The sequence below is a fragment of the Aethalodelphis obliquidens genome, unplaced genomic scaffold, assembly GCF_003676395.1.
Source record: "Aethalodelphis obliquidens isolate GAN/ISIS:26980383/991018 unplaced genomic scaffold, ASM367639v1 scaffold13, whole genome shotgun sequence".
NCBI lineage: Eukaryota > Metazoa > Chordata > Mammalia > Artiodactyla > Delphinidae > Aethalodelphis > Aethalodelphis obliquidens.
This window is the reverse complement of record NW_020837957.1, coordinates 4,983,452-4,993,113: the sequence shown is the minus strand read 5'-3', so window position 1 is coordinate 4,993,113 and position 9,662 is coordinate 4,983,452. Positions and strand designations below refer to the sequence as shown.

At 43.1% G+C, this 9,662-nt stretch overlaps 1 long non-coding RNA gene across 1 annotated transcript; it reads right to left on the bottom strand.

The window, feature by feature from the left end:
- Positions 1 to 3,359: 3,359 nt before the first annotated feature.
- LOC113624340 (uncharacterized) lies at positions 3,360 to 9,145 on the bottom strand. Its single transcript, XR_003434308.1, has 2 exons — positions 8,208 to 9,145; positions 3,360 to 5,001 (listed from the first exon to the last, which is right to left on the bottom strand). It is a non-coding gene; the product is annotated as an uncharacterized LOC113624340 (long non-coding RNA).
- Between the last annotated feature and the right edge of the window lie 517 nt (positions 9,146 to 9,662).

Below are 9,662 nucleotides of genomic sequence, written 5' to 3'. Positions count from 1 at the left end.
GAAAACAGTATGGAGGTTCTTCAGAAAACTAAAAATAGAGCTGCCATATGATCCAGCAATCCCACTCCTGGGCATACATCTGGACAAAAATATAATTCAGAAAGATACATACACTCCAGTGTTCATAGCAGCACTATTCACAATAGCCAAGACATGGAAACAACCTAAATGTCCATCGACAGATGAATGGATAAAGAAGATGTGGTACGTATATACAATGGCATACTACTCAGCCATAAAAAAAGAACAAAATGCCATTTGCAGCCGTGTGGACGGAACTGGAGATTATCATACTAAGTGAAGTAAGTCAGACACAGAAAGACAAAACCATATGATATCACTTATATGTGCAATCTAAAATATGATACAAATGAACTTTTATTGAAAGAGAAACATACAGACATAGAGAACAGACTTGTGGCTGCCAAGTGGGAGAGGGTGGGAGAGGGATGGAGTGGGAGTTTGGGATTAGCAGATGCAATAAACCACTAGGTCCTACTATACAGCACAGGGAACTATATTCAATATTCTATAATAAACCATAATGGAAAAAAATATGAAAATATATATATAACTGAATCACTTTGCTGTACAGCAGAAATTAACACAACATTGTAAATCTACTGTATTTCAATAAAACTAAATAAAAATTGTAAAACTATACAGGGTGATGTTGATATATATGTCACAGAGTTGTTAATAAAGATTAAATAAGATTGTGCATGTAGATTGCTTAGCATAGAACCCGGCACATAATAAGAGCTTAAATGTTTGTCAAATTTATTAGCAACATCTCTTCATTCTACGTCCAGTAAAATGAAGTGTTGGGGTTTTTTTGATTTTTGTTTTTTTTCTTGGTAGTTTGTACTCTTCCCCATCCCCTGATCCAGGAGTATCATGTGACCCAGGCCTGGCCAATGAGAACATTACATTCTTCTGGTGATAGTGATTAGTTCAGGGACCAGATCAGATAGTCTGAGAATGGAATCAACGTAGTAAGCAGAGTTAAGGGATGAAAGAGAAACCGAGTGCTTCTGGAATATTTTGTTGTCTTCATCATGCCACACCTGAAATCAACTCTATGTCTGCACTTTTCAGTTAATATTCCTTTAGATTATGTCATTTGGATTGGATTTTCTAACATGTATCACTAAAAGAATCCTGATTTATCACTACAACTACTGTTATTATGACTTTTTAACTTAGATACCTAATGATTGGCATATCCTTCATAGAATTTAAAGCTGACAGCAGTTGGGAAAGCCATCTCCAGCCATGGTCCCCTGGGGATGAGGCCCTGTTCTTAGATGAGAGTGAGAACATGACATGTATCTGAGGTACCCTTAGAATCTATCCCAAGGTGGGAACTTACCCCCTCACAGCTCAGCAGCACCTACCGAGCTTGAAGTTCAGAAACCCAGTCTGAGGGTGAGGCAACAGGCATGGGGTCACTTCTTCTGTAACTTCTGTGGTTCTTGTCTGGTTTCCAGAGGAGACTCTCAGGTTGGACATTAGCTCGGGAAGCAGAAGTCAGGTGAGATGTAGAGACTAAAGAGAACCCTGGATGTTTGGAGAGAAAACCCTTCATCTTGATCCTCCAGGGATATGGTACCTAGGCCTTACCAGCCTGCTGTCACATCCCATGGGGTCATGAGAGAGGGTGTTACATGTGCAGGGCTCTGGCTGGCATTTGGGAGATACGGGTTTTAGCCCTGTCTCCAAAACACACTAGATGTCTAATCTAGGGACATGCTACTTGCCTCTCTGATCCTTATTTTCCTCATCAAGAAAGCTGGGAGAATTTAATGAAATGATATATCTATAGCACTTAGCAGTGTCTGAAACACAGTATGTATGTTCTTAGCAAACACTTTTTTTTTCCTCTCTGAGTCTCAAGTTACTCATCTGTAGAGTAAGGGAAATGAGACTAAACTCTGGTTACTGGATAATCCGTGAGGTTCCTTCTAGCTTGAAAATATTTCAAAACACTCTGGATTTCTTTACCTTATTTAAACTGAAAAAAAACATACTGCAAGCTTATCATGATACTATAGAAACATAACCCTTCATCCAAAACTCTTGGTGTCAAAAGCAATTCATAATTATTTAGGATTCTTTATTGAATTCCTCAGTACATAAAAGACTAAAGCAGACATTAGACTGCTCCAAAGCTTGTATATAACAGAAAACACCCAGGGAGGTATGGGTAGTGCTCCTATGGTGGTTTTGAAATACGTCCACAAGTTCTGTGATATTCTCTTCTTCAAGAGATGAAGACTAAATCTCTTCTTGTGTGTGTGGTGGGGGCTGAACTTGGTGATTCTCTTCTAAGAAACGGACCAAACAGAAGGGACAGTGTGACACTTTGAAGCCCAGCTCATAAAACGCATTGTGCTTCCTCCCGCCAAGAGCCGTATGAATGAGCTGCCTTGCAGGAGAGCCCTTCAGTCCAGTCAAGTCTGCAGGTGACTGCGGCCCCAGCAACACCTTGAGTGCGGCCACCCAGGTGAGTCGCTTTGGAATTCCTGACCCACAGAAACTGTGGGATAATAAATATTTGTTGCTTTAAGCCATTAAGTTTGGGAGTAATTTGTTATGTAACTGCTAATAACTAATACAACCCCATAATCAAGCACATTGATTATTCAATTATTCAATTCAGTCAAGCTTGACTGCAAAGTGAGTTGCCCCAAACTTGACTTCTGGTTTTCAGCGCATTTTTATTTTATTTTATTTTGTAAAGGTAGATGAGAAATTGTGAACAGGGATTACATAATGCAAAACACTTAAGGTGGGGGGGACGGAGGGGGACACATTTTTCAGTCCCAGTGTGCCTGTTAGACAATGACTGTGTCAGAAAAATGTCCTGAGTTAATTCTCTTATAAACAAACATTATCAGCCTCAAACTGCCTTCCCCACTAAACTGTGTACTCGAATGTATGGACTTTCTCATCTTCACAGACATTGCAGCCTCAGGGATTTTTAGAGATCATCTAGGCCATAGTTTTCCAAAGTACGATAAAGAGGTCACCCTCGTCAGAACTGGGAAGGTTGGGGGCTTCCCTGGTGGCGCAGTGGTTAAGAATCCGCCTGCCAATGCAGGGGACACGGGTTCAAACCCTGGTCCGGGAAGATCCCACATGCCGCGGAGCAACTAAGCCCGTGCGCCACAACTACCGAGCCTGTGCTCTAGAGCCCGTGAGCCACAACTACTGGGCCTGTGTGCCTAGAGCCAGTGCTCTGCAACAAGAGAAGCCACCGCAGTCAGAAGCCCGCGCACCGCAACAAAGAGTAGCCCCCGCTCCCCGCAACTAGAGAAAGACCGAGCACAGCAACGAAGACCCAATGCAGCCAAAAATAAATAAATAAAATAAATAAATTTATCAAAAAAAAAAAAAAGAACTGGGAAGGTTCGGAGAGGTACTTGTAATGCAGACTCTGAGGCCTTAGCCAGGCCTGCTGAGTCAGAATCTCAGACCTAGGAATCATATTAGCTTCACGGTGTTGGGTAAATTAGCTAATCTCTTTAAACCTGAGTTTCTGCATCTATAAAACGGGGATAATAATACATGCTTCTTAAGATTATTAGCAGGATCAAAGGAAATGGTATAGTAAAGTGTCCAACACAGTGCCTGGTATAAAAATGATTTCTGAATTGAGTTATATAATTAAGTCTATACCTTGATTCTAGGAAGCCCAGGACCAGGGGAATGCATAATACCACCTCCTCTGCCGTACAAGGCATCAGTGGGGTGTAAAAGCTTAAGTATGATAATAGTATTAATAACAGCAACACTATTGTTGAACGTTTAAGTGCCAGGTACTGATCTAAACACTTAGCTAACATTAACTTATTAAATTCTCATAACAATCCTGTGAGGCAGATGCTGCCTTTTGACCCATTTTACAGATGAGGATACTGAGACACAAAGCAGTTAAGTAACAGACTAAAGTTATAGCTTCCAGGTGGCAGAGCCAGGATTTGAACCTAAATAGTTTGTAAGAGTAAGATTCACCCAGGTTTGCTCTCCTTAAAATAAAAGAGAAGGGACCCCAAGTCCCAAAGCCTATTCCTTTCTTGATGAATGTCTGCTACTCTGCCTCAGAGCTATAGCTGAACCTGAGATCCCAAGTGAATTGTGGATCCTGGCAAAGCTGGCTCTCATGCTCTTACCAGGAGCATGTTTGGATGAAACAAAGGGAAGCACTGGGCCTAGGGCAGACGGACACTTTCTGGAGAAAGCAGTCCAGGCAGGAAGCCTGGAGGGCCCCCAAGAGTAGCTTAGCTTCTTTTAGCCTGAGCCAACTTCAGCTTTAGAGCCGTCACGCAATCCATTTCCTCTGCCCAGAATTCTCCCTGGGCTTCTTTATCCTTCAAGTCCTATCCTTTACATTCTCCGAGAGGCCTTTATCTGATAATTCCATTTGAAATAGATGTCCCGTCCCATCCCCCATTCTCGATTATTCTCTGTAATAGCCCACTCTTTAGTTCCTACTAGCACTTACCATAAATTTTAATGATTTTTAGAAATCTTTCATCTGTTTTCTGATCTCCCTCACTGCTTCAGGAGAGCAGGAATCATGTCTGTCTCATTCACCACTGTAAACTTCGGGACCTGACTGTAAACAAGGTGTGGCACATAATTGATTCCATCAGGACTTGTCAAATGCTGGTGAATATGATGAAAAACATGAGTGGATATACTGGCCTTTCCCTCTCCTGCCCACATTGACACCCATTCCTCACCACTTCACCCTACATCTTTCCCTTTGAAGGGAATCGCTGAGCTCGGATAGGGGACAGACCTGCTTTCCGCACCTGTCACTGTTCTCAGCAGAGGATTTCTCCCACTCTCCAGCCCCAGTCTTTATCACAAAGCACCCACATCTGGGAGGAAGGCTGAACCAAGCACGGAAGCGTGACCTGAACAGAGTGGTTCAAAAAACCTACTTAAATATTTTTAAAAGTAACCAGCTTTGGAGCTCCAAAGTCTTCAGTCCTAGAAAGAAAAATAGAATAGATTCAGTGATTTATACTACTGGGGGCAAGGGTTTTCTTTAAGCTAGAACCAGCATCGTTAGCCATTGTTCACAATCCACTGAGTGATATCCAAGGTTTGAACCAATTAAGCCACAGCTTCAGATCATGGCTGGAGACAAATGATGGCAGAGAGAAGGCCCCAAGGCCCCATCTCACACCCCAGCTGTAGACAACGGATAGTCCTATTGACTTTGGCAAGAAAAAACATTGAAATACATTTGGGGCAGGGCAGTAACTTTTCTGTTGAATGTGTTCTTTCCCTGCAGAGCCCTAAGAAAGTAAAACTGATAACTCGAATGACTTCCAAGTGGCAAATGGTACAATTCACTGAGAAAACCAGGGTTGCACAATCATTAAAATAGCAGAATCTCCCAGAAGCAATTCCTAGAAATAAAATGCCAACCGCAGTACAAATTGTCAGAAAGCCTTTGGAGGAGGAATTTCCAGCTTGACAGAAACCATCCACATAGTGTACTGAGACAAAAGAACAGCATTTTCCCAATTCCTTACACTTGCATTGTTACTGAGACTTGGAATTTAACTATTCAACTAAATAATTGCTCTGAAGTTCATTTGACATTTTTAGCTTGGTGACCCTGGGCGTGTTACTTGACTTCTCTGGGTCTCTATATCCTATAAAATGGAAATAATTGTAGTACATATTTGCCTCATGTAGTATAAAGATTAAACAAATTAAAATATACGTAAGTGCTTAGTACAGTGTCTGACACATAGTAAATGCTATGAAAGTGTTGAAAACCGATTATTTTTTGCATATGTTTATATGGTTATTGCAAATATGCTCACAGCGCAGCTTCACACATCTCCATCACATTGAATCCTACTACCAGTTTGTTCTTCCACTTCCTTCCTAGAGCAACCTGAGGGCAAGGACTCAGTCTCTTTCTCCATGTATCCTGGTGCCATCCATGATCTGGCAAATAAGCATTCAGTAAGGACTTCTGATGAATAAATAAAGGCATACTACTCTGAGGTTATAAAATGAATATCACACAGTCCGTGCCCTTGAAGAGCTCATACCCACTGGGGGAGAAAGACACTGAACAAAACTCCATCATGTGATTGATCAGAATTCTTAAAGAGAATAGAATTCTAAACTCTTAAAGAGATTAGAATTCTTAAAGAAAACACTGCTGTTAGAATTTGCTTGGGTTGGGGGAATGAGGGAAGAAGGTAATGTATAAACCAACCTCAAAGGAGGGGAGGACTTTTGCCAAGTAAAGGTTGAGTGAAGGAGGTGGCATCTCAACTGAGTTTGAAGGATGAGTAGGAGTTGGCCAGACGAAGAAGGAAAAGAGGACTCTGTGGGCAGATGAAGTAGCATGCATGCACTTCAGGCTCTTGTGTGGGGAGAGCGTGTGGATCTGTATATGTGTGAGAGAGACATTTTGCTATCGACTGTAAATTCCTGTAGAACAGGGGTCAGCAAGCTTTCTCTATAAAGGGTTAAATAGAAACTGTTTTCAGCTTTGTGAACCATCCAGTCTGTTGCAACTACTCAGCTCTGTCACTGTAGCAAGAAATCAGCCGTAGATAAGATGTAAACAAATGACGTGGGCAGACTCAGCCCGGGGAGGGCTGGATTTGGCCCATGGGTCCTAGGTGGCCAACTCCGACTACAGAACAAGGAAACTGCCCTCTGGCTTCCCAAGGATACAGTGCATGAAGGTGCCCAACCCACAGGGCTTATGCTAGGGAGCCCTTCACATGATCAGACTTGCTCTTTGCATGGGTTATCAAGTGCTGTGCTACAAATTATCTCAAAACTTAGTGGCTGAAATTATCAATATCTATGACAGTTTCTGTAGGTCAGGAAGAAATTTGGGTAGTTCTGGCTCAGAATCTCTTCTGAGGTTGCAGTCAAGATATCAACCAGGGCTGCAGTTATGTGAGAGCTCTACTGGGGCTGGAGAATCTACTTTCAATAAAAGTAGCTGACAAGTGTGTGCTAACTTTGGCAGGTGGCCTCAGTTCTTCCCCACATGGGCCCTTCCACATGGCTGCTTGGGTATCCTCCACAACATGGTGGCTGACTTCCCCCAGAGCACACAGTCCAAGGGACCAAGGTGGAAGTCATGACCTAGCCTAGGAAGTCACACACTGTCACTTTTGCCATATGTTATTTGTCATAAAGACAAACATGGATTCAATATGGGAACATACACTATGCAAGACATGAACACTAGGGGGCAAGGAATACTGAAGGTAATGTTGAGGCTGGCTACCACACCCTTTCTCCATAACCCACAGTGACATATGCTTCACTCTTCTCTCCCCTCTTTCAGTCAAATGCTATAACAGAAACGTCAGAGAATTTGAATGTCCCAAACCCTTCATATTACCCATAAAAGACAATAAGAACGCCACTTGGATAATGTGGAGATGTTAAAAAATTAAATAAATCCTGGACTTCTCTGGTGGAGCAGTGGTTAAGAATCTGCCGCCAATGCAGGGGAGACGGGTTTGATCCCTGGTCCGGGAAAATCCCACATGCCGCGGAGCAACTAAGCCTGTGCACCACAACTACTGAGCCTGTGCTCCAGAGCCCGTGAACCACAACTACTGAGTCCGCGTGCTGCAGCTACTGAAGCCTGCATGCCTAGAGCCCATGCTCTGCAACAAGAGAAGCCACCACAATGAGAAGCCCATGCACCAGAACGAAGAGTAGCCCCAGCTCACCGCAACTAGAGAAAGCCCGCACGCAGCAACAAAGACCCAACGCAGCAAAAAAATATATAAATAAATAAATAAATAAATAAATAAATAAATAAATAAATCCTTGCTATATTTACCTAGAGCATGAGAGAGACTGGGGTACAAACACAGGAAGCTCACCTCTGTAATTCTCCCTGAAGGAAAGGGCTTATTGGATAAACCATTAGTTGTTCCTCATCAGTAAATCTCCACGCCAGTTTCCTCACTTGCCTAAAGGTGAGCTGTATGAGATAGCCAGATACTTTACTCTTCACCTTCCATAAATGAAGTAGAATCCAGAAACTGCTCAAAATTTGACCTAGAAACACAGCTTACTGTTCCCCAAACAAACCCAGTGGGGCTACTTGAGGAAACAGGCTGAACAACTCCATTTCTATCAAACTATTTGGGACTTAGGGTTCTAACACTTTAGAATTGACGAGACCTTACCATTTTTTTCCAGCCTCCAACTTGGTCCAGCACCCCTTTCCCCTGCACTCCTGACCAACAGCCTTTCTGCTTCTGTTCACAGGTATCACAGGTCCTTTGTGGCTAGGCAGGGCCTGGGGAGAAGCTAGGTGGCATCTCTGCAGAGTATCTCTTCAACTGGTGCACGGAGGCTCTGTGCTTTGTGACTGGGGGAAAAGAGAGTTTTATTTATTTTGCTTGTCCGGGTGACAGAGACCATTGAGAGAGATGTAAAGGTGACAGGGAGGGACAGGATATTGTATTAATTTGACCCAAATCTAACTGTTGGACTTCTCTGAAACCCTATAACCAAGAATATGAGGGCCAGAAGCTGAGAGAGACATCTTGTTGTTGAGAGATAGAAGACTCTGGCCAAAAGTAGTGTTTCTTGGGGACTCATAATGACAAACTGTGGCACAGAAGTGGGACCATTCTCCACAGCTCTCAGGACCCAGTGACACACGGGGATGCTGAGCCAGAGGGACCAGGGTGCATTGTGAGGAAGCCCCCTTGGCACATACATTGGTACACACAGGGATGCTGAGCCCGAGGACCAGAGCGCATTGTGAGAAAGCAGACACTGGCACAGACATTGGTGTTCTAACAATTAGTATAGTTGGCAGAGGCAGGAGCAAGTCTGCCTAAATAGTGTCAAGAGCTAAGATGTCACCAAGAGGGAAGCCACAGTGTATGACAGGTGCTCATACCACATGCACTAGTTTGTAGGCGGAGGTAGGTACTCCATGGGGACTCCTGGAAATGACCCAGGCACCTCTGGGTGAGGGGGAGAAACTCCTATAATTCGACATGTAGGGGCTATATCTTGGGGTATTCATATAAATGTGCCCTCACTATAGTAGTTAAGAGCATGGATTTCGGAGCCAGACTAGCTGGGTTTGAGTCACAGTGTGGCCCTGGGCAAGTTACTCAACCTCTCTGAGCCTATTTTTCCTCATCTGTAAATTGGAGATAATAATATACTACTTCAGAAGGTTGTTGTGACTATTCCAGGAATTACATATGTAAAGTACTTAGAACAGTGCCACCATAATAACCACCACATAATGGTTGAAAACATTTTTTTGTTCTCACAAGTTGGTGATGTCAGGAACAAACTTGTTATATAGACTTCCTGGGATGAAACTTATCTCCTCCACTATAAAGGCTGTTGCTTGTTGGAAAATTCTAGTTATTAAAATTCTTTCTGTTAAGGCAACTTTCCTCCTTGCAACTTCTCCACATTGGTTTCAGTTTTTCTCTGAGCTATTCCAGAATAAACCTGTCTCGTGGTAACAGCTCACTGAGACACCTCTCAGGATCTCCCTGAGTTTTCTCTTCGACATCCTGAGCAGCCCCAGATCTTTCAACCATTTCCCAGAAACCTGGCCCCCAGGTCCCTCTCCATCCCAGAGGCATGCCTCTGAATGCACTGCAGAT